The sequence below is a fragment of the Mustelus asterias genome, chromosome 6 (genome assembly GCF_964213995.1).
Source record: "Mustelus asterias chromosome 6, sMusAst1.hap1.1, whole genome shotgun sequence".
NCBI lineage: Eukaryota > Metazoa > Chordata > Chondrichthyes > Carcharhiniformes > Triakidae > Mustelus > Mustelus asterias.
The window spans coordinates 130,957,695-130,967,358 of NC_135806.1; positions in this window are offsets into that span (position 1 = coordinate 130,957,695).

Here is a 9,664-nt window from a genome sequence, read left to right on the forward strand (position 1 = left end):
CCCATGTCTGTATGGGTTTCCTTCAGATCCTCCAGTTTCCACCCATAGTCCAAAGATGTGCAGATTAGGTGGATTGACCATACTAAATTGTCCCTTAGTGTCCTGAGATGCATAGATTAGGGGGATTAGTAGGGTAAATACGTGGGCTAATGGGGATAGGGCCAGAATGGGATGCTCTGCCTTAGAGGTGGTGCAGATTCAATGGGCCGAATGGCCTCCTTCTGCACTTAGGGATTCTATGATAAAGGCTGACAAGTTGTCCCGACTTGATGGTCTGCATCTTAAAGGAAGAGGTTGCAGAGGTAGTGGTTGTAATCTTCCAAAGTTCCTTAGATCCTGGAAAGGTCCCAGTGATGGGAAAATCAACATCACTGTTCAAGAAGACGAGAAACAGGAAACTATAAGCCAATTAATCTAACATCTGTCATTGGGAAAAAGCTAGAATCCAACCTTAAGGAAGTAATGGCAATACATTTAGAAAATCACAGCACAATCAGGCCGCGTCAACATGGCCTGCGAAAGGGAAATCATGTTTGACAAATTTAGTTTTGAGTATGTAACAGCAGGATGGATAAAAGGGAACCAGTAGCAGTCTTGATGGGCTGAATGGCCTCCTTCTGTACTGTAAGAATTCTATGATTCAATGTTTCAATGTAGTGTATTTGGATTTCCGAAAGGTGTTTGAACAAAAAAGGTTTAATAGTTTAAGGTGTTGGGTTTGATATATTAGCATGAATAGTGGATTGACAAACTGACATGGAACAGAGAGCTGGGATAAATTGATCATTTTCAGGTTGGAAAACTGGAGTGTAACAGAGATCGGTCCTGAAGCCTCAACTATTTATGAACAATATGAATTACTTGGATGAAGGGACAGACTATTGCAGTCAAACTGGCGGGAGGTTTCGGGGGGATTTGAGGAAAAACATTTTTACTCAGAGGGTGGTGAGGGTCTGGAATGTGCTGCCGGGGAGGGTGTTGGAGGCGGGATGCCTCACGTCCTTTAAAAAGTACCTGGATGAGTACTTTTGGCACACCATAACATTCAAGGCCATGGGCCGAGTGCTGGCAAATGGGATTAGGTGGGCAGGTCAGGGTCTTTCATTCATCGGTGCAGACTCGATGGGCCGAAGGGCCTCTTCTGCACTGTAGGATTCTGAATTCTGTGAAATTTGCTGATGGTACAAAGATAGCTAGCAAAGCAAGTTGTGAGAAGGATACAGTTTGCAAAGGGATATAGATCAAGAGAATGGGCAAAAAAAAAATCATCAGATGGGAGAACAATGTGGGAAAATATTGTCCACTTTGGCAGGAGGAATTAATAAGCAGAATATTGTTGAAATGGAGAGACTGCAGAATGCTGTCATACTGAGGGATCTGGGTGCCCAGATATATGAATCACTAAAAATTCACATGCAGTTACAGCAAGTAATTAGTAATGTAGGCCTTTATTACAAGGGGAATGTGGGGAACAAAGAACAAAGAACAAAGAACAATACAGCACAGGAACAGGCCCTTCGGCCCTCCAAGCCCGCGCCGCTCCCCGGTCCAGGATTGAATCCTGAATCCAGGATCCCCGCCCAATTTTCCAGCCTATCTACATACCAATATCCTATCCACCGAGCTGTCCCTCACAGCTACGATGCTTTGTTCATTACAACCTATTAACTCACCCCCACCCCCCTATTCCAGACCATGTGATCCCCAGGGAGAGGCGAAAACCCAGAGTGAAAAACCCCAGGGCCAATATGGGGAAAAAAAAAATCTGGGAAATTCCTCTCCGACCCCCTGAGGCGATCGAAACGAGTCCAGGAGATCACAATGGCCCTGATCGGAAAATGCTTCCCAACCCTAGTCATTTCCACTTCCATGAACACCATATGAATTCCCTGCCCCCGAGACAGGTTCCCAACTATCCGCAGTCTCGCTCTGTACTGGCACCAGCAAGATGATCATAGAATGAAGCCTTGAAACGAGAAACAAGGAACAATTAGCCCGCGCCGCTCCCTGGTCCAAACTAGACCACTCTTTTGTATCCCTCCATTCCCACTCCGGTCATATAGCTGTCTAGATAAGTCTTAAACGTTCCCAGTGTGTCCGCCTCCACCACCTTGCCCGGCAACACATTCCAGGCCCCCACGACCCTCTGTGTGAAATATGTCCTTCTGATATCTGTGTTAAACCTCCCCCCCTTCAAAGAACAAAGAACAAAGAACAGTACAGCACAGGAAACAGGCCTTCGGCCCTCCAAGCCTGTGCCGCTCCTTGGTCCAACTAGACCAATCGTTTGTATCCCTCCATTCCCAGGCTGCTCATGTGACTATCCAGGTAAGTCTTAAACGATGTCAGCGTGCCTGCCTCCACCACCCTACTTGGCAGCGCATTCCAGGCCCCCACCACCCTCTGTGTAAAAAACGTCCCTCTGATGTCTGAGTTATACTTCGCCCCTCTCAGCTTGAGCCCGTGACCCCTCGTGATCGTCACCTCCGACCTGGGAAAAAGCTTCCCACTGTTCACCCTATCTATACCCTTCATAATCTTGTATACCTCTATTAGATCTCCCCTCATTCTCCGTCTTTCCAAGGAGAACAACCCCAGTCTACCCAATCTCTCCTCATAGCTAAGACCCTCCATACCAGGCAACATCCTGGTAAACCTTCTCTGCACTCTCTCCAATGCCTCCACGTCCTTCTGGTAGTGCGGCGACCAGAACTGGACGCAGTACTCCAAATGCGGCCTAACCAGCGTTCTATACAGCTGCATCATCAGACTCCAGCTTTTATACTCTATACCCCGTCCTATAAAGGCAAGCATACCATATGCCTTCTTCACCACCTTCTCCACCTGTGTTGCCACCTTCAAGGATTTGTGGACTTGCACACCTAGGTCCCTCTGTGTTTCTATACTCCTGATGACTCTGCCATTTATTGCATAACTCCTCCCTACATTATTTCTTCCAAAATGCATCACTTCGCATTTATCCGGATTAAATTCCATCTGCCACCTCTCCGCCCAATTTTCCAGCCTATCTATATCCTGCTGTATTGCCCGACAATGCTCTTCGCTATCCGCAATTCCAGCCATCTTTGTGTCATCCGCAAACTTGCTGATTACACCAGTTACACCTTCTTCCAAATCATTTATATATATCACAAATAGCAGAGGTCCCAGTACAGAGCCCTGCGGAACACCACTGGTCACAGACCTCCAGCCGGAAAAAGACCCTTCGACCACTACCCTCTGTCTCCTATGGCCAAGCCAGTTCTCCACCCATCGAGCCACTTCTCCTTGTATCCCATGAGCCTTAACCTTCTTAACCAACCTGCCATGTGGGACTTTGTCAAATGCCTTACTGAAATCCATATAGACGACATCCACGGCCCTTCCTTCATCAACCGTTTTTGTCACTTCCTCAAAAAACTCCACCAAATTTGTAAGGCACGACCTCCCTCTTACAAAACCATGCTGTCTGTCACTAATGAGATTGTTCCGTTCTAAATGCACATACATCCTGTCTCTAAGAATCCTCTCCAACAACTTCCCTACCACGGACGTCAAGCTCACCGGCCTATAATTTCCTGGGTTATCCCTGCTACCCTTCTTAAACAACGGGACCACATTCGCTATCCTCCAATCCTCAGGGACCTCACCCGTGTCCAAAGAAGCGACAAAGATTTCCGTCAGAGGCCCAGCAATTTCCTCTCTCGTCTCCCTGAGCAGTCGAGGATAGATGCCATCAGGCCCTGGGGCTTTGTCAGTTTTAATGTTCCCTAAAAAACCTAACACTTCCTCTCTCGTAATGGAGATTTTCTCTAACGGGTCAACACCTCCCTCGGAAGACTGGGGAAGCTTTGCTACAGTTGTACAGGGCATTGATGAGACCACCTCTGAAATCTTGCTGCTGTTTACGCCAGCAGGATCTTAAAGTCTCGCTGACAGTGTACCCCCACCACAGTTTCCCAGTAGTGAGGGGTGCATCTTATGGTGGGACCATAAGATTCCATTGGCGACATGCCATCTCCCGCCACCGTGAAACACACCGCAGAGGGGCAGGAAAGTCCCGCCCCGCATCTGGTGTTGAGAAGGATGAAAGGTGATCCTTCATGAAGCACATAATATTGAGCGGGCTTGACAGGGAAGTTGCGGGGAAGATAGTTTCTCTTCTGGGGGAATCTAGAACTGGGGGGGACCACAATTTCAAAATAAGGGGTGATCCACTTAATGTGGAGATGGAAAGGAATTTCTCCTTAGATGGTCTTTGGAATTTGGTAGACAGACATAAAAGATTCCATGGCACTATTTGACAGGGTGTGGAATTGTACGAACTAAGCAGTAGCATGCTGGGAAAATTGGCCAACTCTCTGGTATAATGTAAGAACGCTGACCAAGCTATTGCAAAATGCCAGACCCCTGTAAGAGTTAATAAGGCTGTATGAGTAAATAAAACAAGATAAGGTCAGGGAGGAAGGAGTCACCGACCTTCTTCTATTCCATCAAAGGACAAGATAAGGATATGAATAATGAGACAAAGAGTTCTCGGAGGTCAGCAAGTTATGACATGATTAATGACATTGCTTATGATTCTATTACTAATCCAATTCCTGAATATGCTCTGGTCACGCAAACTGATAATGATTATGTATAAATACTGAACTGTTTCTTTGTGTAATTGTGGACTTGTGGAAGAATCAGCAGCTATATCAACTGCTCTCTGACCCCAAGTTTCAGCCATATACTGCATGCAGTTATTCGTAAATAAATGCTTGTTATATTGACAGAACAAATTTGGTAGAGTCTATCTTTCACAGTCAAGAAGCAGGAAAGTTTCCACCTCAACAAGGGTAGGACAGTTCTCCCAGTGTCTTGGCCAATATTCAGCTGGCCTATTGAATATATTCAAGGGTGAATTACACAGATTTATGATCGACAAAGGGAGTCAATCCTTTTGGCTAACTGAATAGACTAAATCAAATTAACTCAGGGACAAATTAGAAGGGGCAGCTCCCAAAAGGAGAGAAACCACCCAAAGCAAAAAACATATAGGAAAGGAAACTTTATCAAATTAAAATGTGGTTAAAGGGGTCGATAATACACCCCAATCCCTGTGGTGCCCAGCGGGCATGGAAGGCTTCCACAGTGCCCTTGGGGGCATCGCATGCTCCCAATTCAATAAAAGGCTTTTTAGAAAACTAAAAAGGTTGTGCGGTCTAAAACATTTAACATAGACATGGTCGATGGACTCCACAAGAGTGCAAAAAGGGCACGTCTCTTGGGAGCCCGTGAATCGGTGCACCCTATGGTTGTATGAAAGGAAGTGAAGGACAGGCAGTTAGTGAAGTTAAAAGCCACAATCAGATTAACCATGATTTACTCGAATGACAGAGCATGCTCAATGGGCCAAATGGCTTACTTCTCCTATTTCTTTTTTTATTCGTTCACAGGATGCGGGTGTTGCTGGTTAGACCAGCATTTATTGCCCATCCCTAATTGCTCTTGAAAAGATGGAGGTGAGTCGACTGTGTGTGGAGTTTGCAGCTTCTCCTCGTGTCTGCATGGGTTTCCTCTGGTTTCCTCCCACACTCCAAAGATGTGCGGGTTAGGTTGATTGGTTATGCTTAAAAGATGTGGAGGTTAGGGGTGATTAGCAGGGTAAATACATGGGGTTATGGGGATAGGGTCTGGGTGAGATGCTCTGTCAGAGAGTCAGTGCAGACTCAATGGGCCAAATAACTGTAGTCCATGTGGTGTAGGTACATCCACACTACTGTTCGGAAGGATCTTATTGCTCCCTTGTAAATCAAAACATAAAGATATAAACAGTGGCATTCTCCAGTACTCAGTGCTGGGTCCATTATTCTTCTCTGTCAGCCTAAACACAGTAATTAGGAAATAGGTAAAGTTGTGACAACATCAACATTGGCAGATGTTTTAAAAATTGAGAGCTTGATGAACGTTGAAACAGCTAACATTATTTTTCCCAAATAATTTACAAATGAACAGATAAAGAGCATCCTATCCCAATGATAGAGGATTCTACTCTAAGGAGACTGATGATTCTTTCCTTGGCAGAGTAATCTGCACGTCTCAATACTCCAGTGAGGACCAGGGTAGCAGTGGAGTGGATGTACAGCTCAAGTGCAGTTAGTTGTACTCTTACATTCTCACATTCCAGTTAAACCATGAAGCCAAATAAAGAAATATTGCTGCTTGGACCTTTGCCCAGCTGTTATAACAGCTGAGTTTAGGTTTTGGTTAACCTGAAGAATGGATTTTTATTTTTAAATCAAAGCCTGAATTCTCCACCCCTACATCGTACAATTTAATGCAGGAGTATTTCTGTAATGCACACACTCGAGTTAAGTATTGCTTTAGCCTGGAGTACTAGCCGATGAATGAATAAAGAGGGATGGGTCATGGCTTGTGTGGAGCCTAGACACTGGCTTGGATATGCTGAACCAAATGGTTTGTGTATTAAGTAAGGTCTTCATCTAATCTCAAAGTATCCCTCTATTTCTTCCTCCCTTAAGCTATTCCAGCAGTGTCGTAAATGCATCTGGCTACTTGCTTCAATTACTTCTTGTGGTGGCAAGTTCCACATTCTGACCATGCTGCAGGTACAGAAGTTTCTCCTGAATTTATTGGTGAATAAGTTATCTTTGGCCCTTGTTGTGACATTAATGGCAAGAGGAAGCAAGTTCTTTGAGCTTATGAAACAATTTAACAGAGTGTACATAAAGACATCTATCAGGTCAACCCTCAGTTTTCTCTTAACTAGAATCTCAGTTCTAAAAGGTTTACCCCTTATCCTCAAAGTATGACCCCAAGTTCTAGATTCCCCACCATTGGAAACATTCTTTCTAAATCGACCGTCTAACCCTGTTAGAATTTTACAAGTTTCTATGAGATCCCCTCTCACTCTTCTAAACTCCAGCGAATATAATCCTAATCGACTTAGTCTCTCCTCATATGACAGACCTGCCGTCCCAGGAATCAGCCTGGCAAACCCTCACTCTACTGCCTCTATAGCAAGACACCTTTCCTCAGATAAGGACACCAAAACTGCCCACAATACTCCAGGTGTGGCCTCACCAATGTCCTATACAAGTGCAGCAAAACATCCCTGTACTCAAATCCTCTCGCTATGAAGGCCAACACACCATTTGCCTTCTTTACTGCCTGCTGTACCTGCGCGCTTACTTTCAGCAACTGATGCACGAGGACTTCAAGGTCTCGAGTATCCACCTCTCTCAATTTACACCCATTCAAGTAATAATCTGTCTTCATATCATTGCTACCAAAGTGGATAACCTGACATTCATCCACATTATGCTGCATCTGCCAAGCATCTGTCCACATCACGCTGAAGCATCTCTGCATCCTCCTCACAGCTCACCCTCCCGGCCAACTTTGTATTGGGGCAGCACGGTGTCACAGTGGTTAGCACTGCTGCCTCACAGCGCCAGGGACCCGGGTTCAATTCTGGCTTCAGGTCAGTGTGTGTGTGGAGTTTGCACATTCTCCCCGTGTCTGCGTGGGGTTCCTCCACGTGCTCCAGTTTCCTCCCACAGTCCAAAGATGTGTGGGTTAGGTTGATTGGCTGTGCTAAATTTCCCTTTAGTGTCAGGGGATTAGCAGAGTAAATATGTGGGGTTACAGGAATAGATCCTGGGTGGGATTAAGGTTGGTGTAATCTCAATTGGCCAAATGGCCTCCTTTTCCACTGTAGGGATTCTGTGTATCATCTGCAAATTTGGAGATAATACATTCAGTTCCCTCTTCCAAACCATTAATATATAATGTGAACAGTTGGGGTCCTAGCACAGATCCCTGCAGAACCCCACTAGTCACTGACTGCCAATCAGAAAAAGACACATTTATGCCAACTCTTTGCTTCCTATCTGCTGACCAGCTTTCTATCCATTTCAAGACATTATCTGCAATCCCATGTGCTTTAACGGTACATAGTAGTCTGTTATGTGAGACCTTGTCGAAAGCCTTCTGAAAGTCTAAATAAACCACATCCACTGGTTCTGCTTTGTCAATTCTATGAGTTACATCCTCAAAAAATTCCAGTAGATTCGTCGAGCATCATTTCCCTTTTGTAAATCCATGCTGACTTTGTCCGATTATACCACTGCCTTCCAAATGCCGAGTTATGAAATCCTTGATAATAAACTCTAGCAACTTCCCTAGTACTGGTCACTGGTCTACAGTTCCCTGTTTTCTCTCTACCTCCTTTTTTGAACAGTGGGCCTACATTAGCTACCCTCCAATCTGTAGGGACTGTTCCAGAGTCCAAAGAATTTTGGAAAATAACCACCAATGGATTTATTATTTCCAGGGCCACTTCCTTAAATACTCTGCGATGAAGATGATCAGGACCTGGAGATTTATCCACCTTCAATCCCACCAATTTCCCCAAAACTATTCCTCTTCTAATGCTGATTTTCTTCAGCTCCTCACTAAAATATGTTTCTCTGTCTTCATGTCTTCCTTTGTGAAGACTGAAGCAAAGTACAAATTTAATCCCTCAGCCATTTCTTTATTCCCCGTTATGAATTCCCCTGTTCGACACTAGAGGGCCTACATTCGTTTTTGTCAATCTTTTTCTCTTCACATACCTATAGAAACGTTTACACTCAGTTATGTTCCCACTAGTTTACTTTCATACTCTATTTTCCCATCTTAATCAATCCTTTGGACCTCCTTTGCTGAATGTTAAACTGCTCCCAGTCCTCAGGCCTATTGCTTTTGGGGAGACGCAGTGAGATGGGACAGAGGGGGGGCCGGAGGGAGGAGAGAGAAGGGGGGGCCGGAGGGAGGAGATAGAGGGTGGGGCCGGAGGGAGGAGAGAGAGGGGGGGGCGGAGGGAGGAGAGAGGGGGGGGGGGGCGGAGGGAGGAGAGAGGGGGGGGGCAGAGGGAGGAGAGAGAGGGGGGGGGCGGAGGGAGGAGAGAGAGGGGGGGGGGCGGAGGGAGGAGAGAGAGGGGGAGGCCGGAGGGAGGAGCCGGAGGGAGGAGAGAGAGGGGGGGGGGGGGCGGAGGGAAGAGAGAGAGAGGGGGGGGGCCGGAGGGAGGAGAGAGGGGGGGGGGGCCGGAGGGAGGAGAGAGAGGGGGGTTCCGGAGGGAGGAGAGAGAGAGCGCGAGAGAGAGAGAGAGGAGCGAGGGGAGAGAGAGCGAGAGAGAGAGGCAGGAGCGAGGGGAGAGAGGGAGGAGCAAGGGGAGAGAGAGAGGCAGGAGCGAGGGGAGAGACAGAGAGAGAGAGAGAGAGGCAGGAGCGAGGGGAGAGAGAGAGAGTGAGGCAGGAGCGAGGGGAGAGAGAGGCAGCAGAGAGGAGAGAGAGAGAGAGAGGCAGGAGCGAGGGGGGAGAGAGAGAGAGGCAGGAGTGAGGGGAGAGAGAGAGAGGCACAGGAGCGAGGGGAGAGAGAGAGACAGGAGGGAGGAGAGAGAGACAGGAGGGAGGAGAGAGAGAGGCAGAAGCGAGGGGAGAGAGAGAGAGACAGGAGGGAGGAGGGAGAGAGACTGGGAGAGAGAGAGAGAGAGAGGCAGGAGGGAGAGAGAGAGAGAGAGAGAGAGAGACAGGAAGACAGACGATGACTAAATACTTGGTCTTCTTTTTGACAATTAACTCCGCTTTCTGAATTGACCAAATAACAAAAAAGCAAG